This window comes from Pinus tabuliformis, chromosome 7 (assembly GCF_031772625.1).
Source record: "Pinus tabuliformis cultivar Carrire ecotype Pingquan chromosome 7, CPIR1, whole genome shotgun sequence".
Taxonomy (NCBI): domain Eukaryota; kingdom Viridiplantae; phylum Streptophyta; class Pinopsida; order Pinales; family Pinaceae; genus Pinus; species Pinus tabuliformis.
In genome coordinates this window covers 1417086348-1417093971 of record NC_142293.1, presented here as the reverse complement: position 1 = coordinate 1417093971, position 7624 = coordinate 1417086348, and the positions used below count along the sequence as shown (strand labels likewise).

The 7624-nt window shown below is 35.4% G+C and overlaps 2 pseudogenes; both read right to left on the bottom strand.

Annotated features, from left to right (window-relative positions):
* Nucleotides 1-5618: 5618 nt before the first annotated feature.
* On the bottom strand, nt 5619-5975 carry LOC149252965 (GDSL esterase/lipase At5g22810 pseudogene; annotated as a pseudogene).
* Nucleotides 5976-6911: 936 nt separating this feature from the next.
* Nucleotides 6912-7340, bottom strand: LOC149252964 (GDSL esterase/lipase At5g22810 pseudogene; annotated as a pseudogene).
* Nucleotides 7341-7624: the final 284 nt, after the last annotated feature.

Genomic DNA, 7624 nt, shown 5'->3' with positions numbered 1-7624 from the left:
GTTAGGGCATGTCATAGTATCTCTCTGTCTCATGTTTACCCTAGCAGGGTGGTGAAACTGGGTAAATGCGGGAGGGGTGGTTACATTTCTCCACATGATCTTGTGATTGAAGAGATATTGTTTTATCATGAGGAAGGGCATAACGAGTTGGTTTAGGAACTTATTGTTTAATATATTGATGATGACCAAGGAAACAAAAGACTGAGAGTGTATCAAAGACAAAAAGGAAACCAAATTTTGTCTAAGGTAACTAATAATTCTTATCCAAAGAAATAATTATCTCAACATTTCTCATATCAAAGCTCTAAAGTAACCTATGGAGGGAAAAAAATCATACTATACATCCTCAACAACCAAGAGAATGGACTGTGATGGGGTGAATCACAAGGACCACATGGAAGCAAATAGAACCTTCCTTGTGTGGAAATAATCCCATGCTTAGATGCTTGACACTAGAAGCAGTGATAGGAAAATTTCTCCAAGTAAGACTGCACTTCCATGTCAAGATAATCCATATCGCGAGGTGTATACCATCGTCTAACACTAAAAGAAAGGAAAAACAAGACTTTGGATGAAGGTGATCGAAGTTAAATAATTAATACATATCTCTATTAAGGGGGTGTTTTAGCATAATAATCTAGAAAATTTGGAAACTCATTATTTAGGATTTGTTATGTTTCCATTGAGATTGTTACTCTTATTTAGATTTCACATCATATTATTTAGGGATTTGTTCAAACTACTAAACTAACTTTTAATTCTATATATGTATTCAAGTGTAGGCTTGTTGAATGTGAGAAAGAGTGTGGGAAATATCTCTAGCATGAGAAATGTCTCACCTAGGAGTTGCATCACACATTCTTTCCAAAATACTCTATCTTCCATATCTTTGGTCTATTATAAAATCAAAAATAATTGTAAATCAGTAAATCTTTAATAAAAAGGATAAGACAAACTCCTCTTTAAGACACGTGTTGCTCCTATTATTTTATATGGAAACAATGTAAGCTTTGAAACTGGAACTGACACTGTTACCCATTTCATAGAGATAGCAAAAAAGTGACCTGATTTTGAAAAGGGGTGATGCAGAATGAACATGTTTTTTTTAGAGCATAGTTTTTGGAAGGAATATCATGGGAAGGATAGTTTTATGTACATTACGTTTTAGAATGGTAGTGATTTTCATGCTGATTTAAAAAAGTGAGTATTCTGCATCACCCCCTTTTTTTAAAAGACCTGTTTTTTGGCTTTAAATTTTCTAATGTATAAAATGTAAATAATTATTTTGTAAATTTGATCATTTTTGAAGTGGTCGTTTTCTTCACATTTTCTTGTTTTTTATTTTAATTTTAACATTTTTTTAACGAGGTTTTTATTGTTTTGCATTTTTAAATTAGGAGGTCGATATTTAGAATTTTCGATATTCTACATATTTATACATCCTTAATTAATTTTTCACTCCACATGAAATAATTGTTTCTAAAAAACAATATTTTTTAACAATGGACATAAAAATAACCATTTTTAACATAAATATAACTAAAAAACTACACGTTTTGATAATTTTTTGCTACAATTGACATGTCAAAATCACAATTTTTATACGATAATTTTAACTAAAAATGGTCAAATAATAGCTTTTTTTATGAATTTCATGTCAAAAAAATAACAATAATCATTTTTTTTTCAAAAAATAATGATTAACTTAAAAATCAATGCGAAAATCACATATTACAAATATTGAATGTATAACAACCCTAATTGAGTGTTTATTCTTCTCATAAAATGTCAAAGTCAAAACATTGCAAAGCTTGATTTCGAAGCATAACTTAAATTTAATCAACAATGTCACGTAATCCAAACTCTTCATCCTCTAGAGTTTCATCATTGTCTTCTTCCACAATATTTTCTGTTTCCTTTTGCTCATTTTCCTCTTCTAATGGGTCTTTGATGTCTGTGAATCTCCCAACGTATGTCTTTCCAAACATTCCATGTAATGGTGGTTGGAGTTCCTTTGCCTTTTTCGCCACACATGATTCACTAAAGTCCCCTTTCTTCAACCCAATTTCTTGCATTGCATTTGGAAGAAATTGAAGAGCATTAATTCTTTGTTGAATGAAAGGCTGAAATGTTTAGAAATTTTCTTGAATAAGTATTTCAAATACCATTTAAGAAAATATTGTAATGCAAGCACATACTCAACGCCCATGTCACCTCCTCAATGCCCATGTCACTTTTATAAAATAGAATGTATTTATCATTCTACTCAACATTCATTTTTATCAAAATTCAATATTTTCACAAACATGAAATCGCTTTAAAACATTTTATATCAATTTTATACCAATTTTCAAAATTAATAAAACAAACTCAACTAATTTAATAATGGTGAATTGTAATATATAAAAAGAACTCACTACATATCATCCACTACCAATGTTAATCAAGTGAAGAGAAAAACACTATAATTCATCCAAACACAATTAATTTTATATTTATTAAAAAAAATCAAAATTATATATGTTCAAGTCTACATGTGAAATTCATTTATATGATTAAGAATTGCTTACACACTTGTTTCCCTTGTAATCAATTCATCTCAATAAAATTATCAACGAAAACAAATCTTATCTATGCAAAGAGATAAAGGATAAGCTTCTTCGAAAAACTTTTTTATTTCCACCAAGTCATTTGTCTATTTATCAATTTAATAATGATGGTGGAATCAAACCATATCAATTTATTAGACATTATTGAAATTTTTATTTATTAACACCAATCTAGTCAAAACGATCCCAAATCTCTCAAAAACGACTGTTTTAACCTCATGCATTCAAACAAAATGAGCCTAACAGGCCCTAAACAAAATGAATTGAGTTGTTGACTCAGCCTAACAAATCCTAACTGACATAGCCTGATCACATTCCAACTTCAATTCGTTAACTAAAATAGTCGAAATACCCTCACCCTATATCTCAAGTCTTGAAGCACTTGGTTGCCTTCATTTACCAAACATTGCTTGTGTATGTTTGGACTTGATTTGGTTTATAACAATCTGCTTAGCCAAAGAGAGCAGGGAATCCATTTGTGATTATTTATAGATTTGCAAATGGAAATGCAAACTATTTTATGCAATCAACGAAGAATTGCAAATTGCAAATTACAGATTTGCAAATGAAAAATATAAACTATTTTATTCTGTTCTAATGAGATAAATAAATATTTGACATTTCCACCATTTATGACAATCAAATTTCCACCCTCCTCTATTCTTATTTCATTACCTTCCTTTTGAATATTGAACATTGGTTTTGTCCCATCCTCTTTTTTCTCCTTAGATATTAGCACTTCTAGGTTTTCTTAGGCTTCCACCCCTTTATTTTATCATACCCATATTTCCTTATTTTTGGAATACACCTCTTAAAATATTGTGCCATGGAATAGCAATCATCTAAAAGGACCTTTCCAATAGTCCAAATGTTGATTGCATATTTATTTTCCCCATTACATGGATATGTCCTTTGGATGGAGTTCCAAATTAACTAATAGTTGAATAAATATCCTATCCACCATGGTTCAATACTCTTATTCAAGGCTGATGTATTCCAATGAAGTTCATTTCCAATAATTTCCAATATATATCTCATCTAAAGCTCCATCGAGAGACCAAGAAACAATGTCCAAACCAGTCATATGAAGAAGGGTCTAGTTTGAGGATTGAACATTGAGTCGAAAAAAATGTTATAAATCAAATGCCATACCAAACTCTACATAAAATTTGCACAATGATCATTGAGTACCATGAAAAAGAGCCCATAAGAATGTAATATTTATATACATAATTTCATTTCTCTCAATGCAACAATCCCTTTTAATTTCATAATTTTATTGTCAAACACCATGTATATATGCTCCTAATGCAATAGTCCCTTCTATCTTCTCATGAGCATGTATGCATATTTTCCATTTCCAATAATGGAACTTTGATTTCACTGCAATATGAGGACACTTGGCAGCGACTATGAGATGACATTGCAAAAAAATGATATTAGGTTTATAATGCTCAGTATATAATTGCTTATATATAAACTTTTTTTGTAAAGATTCTTTAGGTTCATAAGAGACTTGCCCAGTGAACATAATTGGACACAAGTTCGTATGAGTGCGTTTCTAGATTTACCCAATATAAGTTAGAATGCCCCTCAAATTGTAGATAGATACTATACTCTTTTTAACGAAGGAATAGTATGAACATTTTAGTTTGAAAGAATAAGCTTACTTCCTGTTCGGTTGCTCAGTTCAACTAGCATCACCAGTAATCTCTACAAGAACACAATCCATCCTTAAAGTGGTGGAATCGGTTTTTATCTCTCACAATAATTTCTCTCCCAACAACCTTGGAGATGAACTTAGTGGCAATGTGGCAGTCATTAGACACACGAAGGTTCTTCATGATACAGATGGGGGTGCTCAGGCTTGTTTTCATCACTCATATGGGAAGACTCGGCGAAGGGGATTATGAGAATCGCCGGGTGGTGGGGCGATTCTGAGAATCACCCCGCCACCGCCCCGCCACCAGTGGTGGTGGCGTACATTGACAACAGGATTATCCATTAGTTCCCACAACATCTCCAATAAATTCCAAAGGTTTTCTATTTTTTCAAATGCTTCGTGGAACAAATGCAAGGGTTTTATAGAGGACAAGTATCTATCTCTTAGAAGATTGAAACATGTGAGCAATTTTGTAGCCATTTTTGTGATTGCGAGAGTTAGAGATTACAAGGCTGTCGAAGCATTTTGAATGGATGGTTTAGACTCTAGAAAGATCAGAAGAATTTTTGAATTTGCCTTCCTTGAAACACTTGTAGGTTTCGTTCTGTGGAATACGATCTCTGCAAGAGTCCTTCGGGAATCTAACAAACTTGCGCTACCTTGACCTATCATTCTCCTCAATGTTAGAAAGACTCCCTCAGTCCTTCAGAAATATAATAAATCTGCAACACATTGACCTGTTTGACTACATCGAATTAAAGTAGCTTCCAGATATCTTTCATAATCTAACCTTACTTAGATATCTTGATTTAAGTTTTTGCTTAAATTTAACTATGTCTAACGAAACCCTTCGAAAGTTCAACAAGCTTGACTACATACAGTTGCCTTTTCATCTTCAACAATAGCTCGAAAAGGAATTAATAGGGTTGTAAGTACCGAGGAGCTTAAATAATTTGAATATGCTAAGATGCCAGAAACTGAAATGTTCACAGCATTCCCTTGGACTGGTTGAATCAATTGTTGTAGATAATTGTTTGCTTTTATGTGTGCGTGGAAGCTATTCGGGCGAATATTATTACTCTGATACCATTTCTGCCTCATCCCGCGATCGCAAAGATGGCTACAATTTAAAAAACTAAGGTGGTGGGACGATTCGCCACCGCCCCGCCACCACCACTGGTGGCGGGGCGATTCTCAGAATCGCCCCACAACCTGATTGCTCGAATACTTTAATAGTTGTTGTCAAAATCTGTATATACAATTGAAGCCGTAGTATATATGTGCAATGGAGCTATATACTATATGCAATGTGTTGTATTGAGTGAGTGTGTCATGCGTCTGTTGGCTTATTTTTCAGGACAAAAATCGCTGGAACCAACACTAATGTCGTAAAGAGCTTTTGACACAATGGAAGAAGCATTGGCTTTGCCCACAGATCTCTCCACTTTCTGTTGCGTCATCAATATAGCATTGTAGCATTGTGTTGTATTGTCATAAATGACAGATGCCCCAGAAGCGAAGTTCACCCTAGTTAGTAGATTTCGACCAGAAGCCTGAGAGCTCAGATATGCTGGTGGGAAAGACATAAACCCAAGTGTTTCAGCAACATAATCAGTGGCAAGTCTTCCATCAGAGAAGCGACCAGTGGGATCGTGAGTGTCGAAGTCCCTGCCATAAGGAGGAAAGTTGGACTTGACAGGCATGAATAGATAGTTGTTATTCCCCACATCAACAGTGGTGATTCTAAGAATCGCCCCGCCACCGCCCCGCCACCAGTGGTGGTGGCAGGGTGATTCTCAGAATCGTCCCACAACCCGATTGCTCGAATACTCTAATAATTGTTGTCAAAATCTGTATATACAATTGAAGCCGTAGTATATATGTGCAACAGAGATATATACTATGCAATATGTTGTATTGAGTGAGTGTGTCATGTGTCTGTTGGCTTATTTTTCAGGACAGAAATCGCTGGCACCAGCACTGACGACATAAAGAGCTTTCGACACAATGGAAGAAGCATTGGCTCTGCCCACAGATCTCTCCACTTTTGATTGGTACTGTCGAAAGTACTATAGCTGTTGCGTCATCAATATAGTATTGTAGCATTGTGTTGTATTGTCATAAATGTCGGATGCCCTAGAAGTGAAGTTCACCCAAGTTATTAGATTTCGACTAGAAGCCTGAGAGCTCAGATATGCTGGTGGGAAAGACGTAAACCCAAGTGTTTCAGCAACATAATCAGTGGCAAGTCTTCCATCGAAGAAGCGACCAGTGGGATTATGGGTGTCGAAGTCCTTGCCATAAGGAGGAAAGTTGGACTTAACAGGCGTGAACAGATAGTTGTTATTCCCCACATCGACAAGTGGCGATTTTGAGAATCGCCCCGCCACCAACTCGATTGCTCGAATACTCTAATAGTTGTTGTCAAAATCTGTATATACAATTGAAGCCGTAGTATATATGTGCAATGGAGATATATACTATATGCAATGTGTTGTATTGAGTGAGTGTGTCATGTGTCTGTTGGCTTATTTTTCAGGACAAAAATCACTGGCACCAGCACTGACGACGTAAAGAGCTTTCAACACAATGGAAGAAGCATTGGCTCTGCCCACAGATCTCTCCACTTTTGATTGGTACTATCGAAAATACTGTAGCTGTTGCGTCATCGATATAGCATTGTAGCGTTGTGTTTTATTTTCATAAATGCCGGATGCCCCAGAAGCGAAGTTCACCCCAGTTAGTAGATTTCTACTAGAAGCCTGAGAGCTCAGATATGCTGGTGGGAAAGACGTAAACCCAAGTGTTTCAGCAACATAATCAGTGGCAAGTCTTCCATCGGAGAACCGGCCAGTGGGATTGTGGGTGTCGAAGTCCCTGCCATAAGGAGGAAAGTTGGACTTGACAAGCGTGAACAGATAGTTGTTATTCCCCACATCGACAGTGGAATCTCCAAAAATAAACAGAGCAGGCACAAGTGGTTGTGCATCCACACATGAGCTCTGCAAAACCACTGCTATCAGAGCTGCAAAGCACAATGTCTGCGCAGGCTTCCTTGAGTTTCCCATTGATCACCACCAAGTCTAACTCAGAAAGCTAACAACAGGGCTGTCTGTTGGCTTATTTGCATACGACTCCAACATTATTAGACAAATCCATAATATTTTTAGACTATCTCGACGGTATAAGGTCAGAAGTTCATAAATTTTATATTGTAATTTTATGTTTTGGATGGACTCAAAGGTTCTTTTAACCATAAAAGTCGAGAAAATTACAAATTTTTAGTCTGCCAGATTCCTACCAAAATTATGTCCGAAAACGTAAGAAAACTGTTTTATTTCTCCCTTAGCAA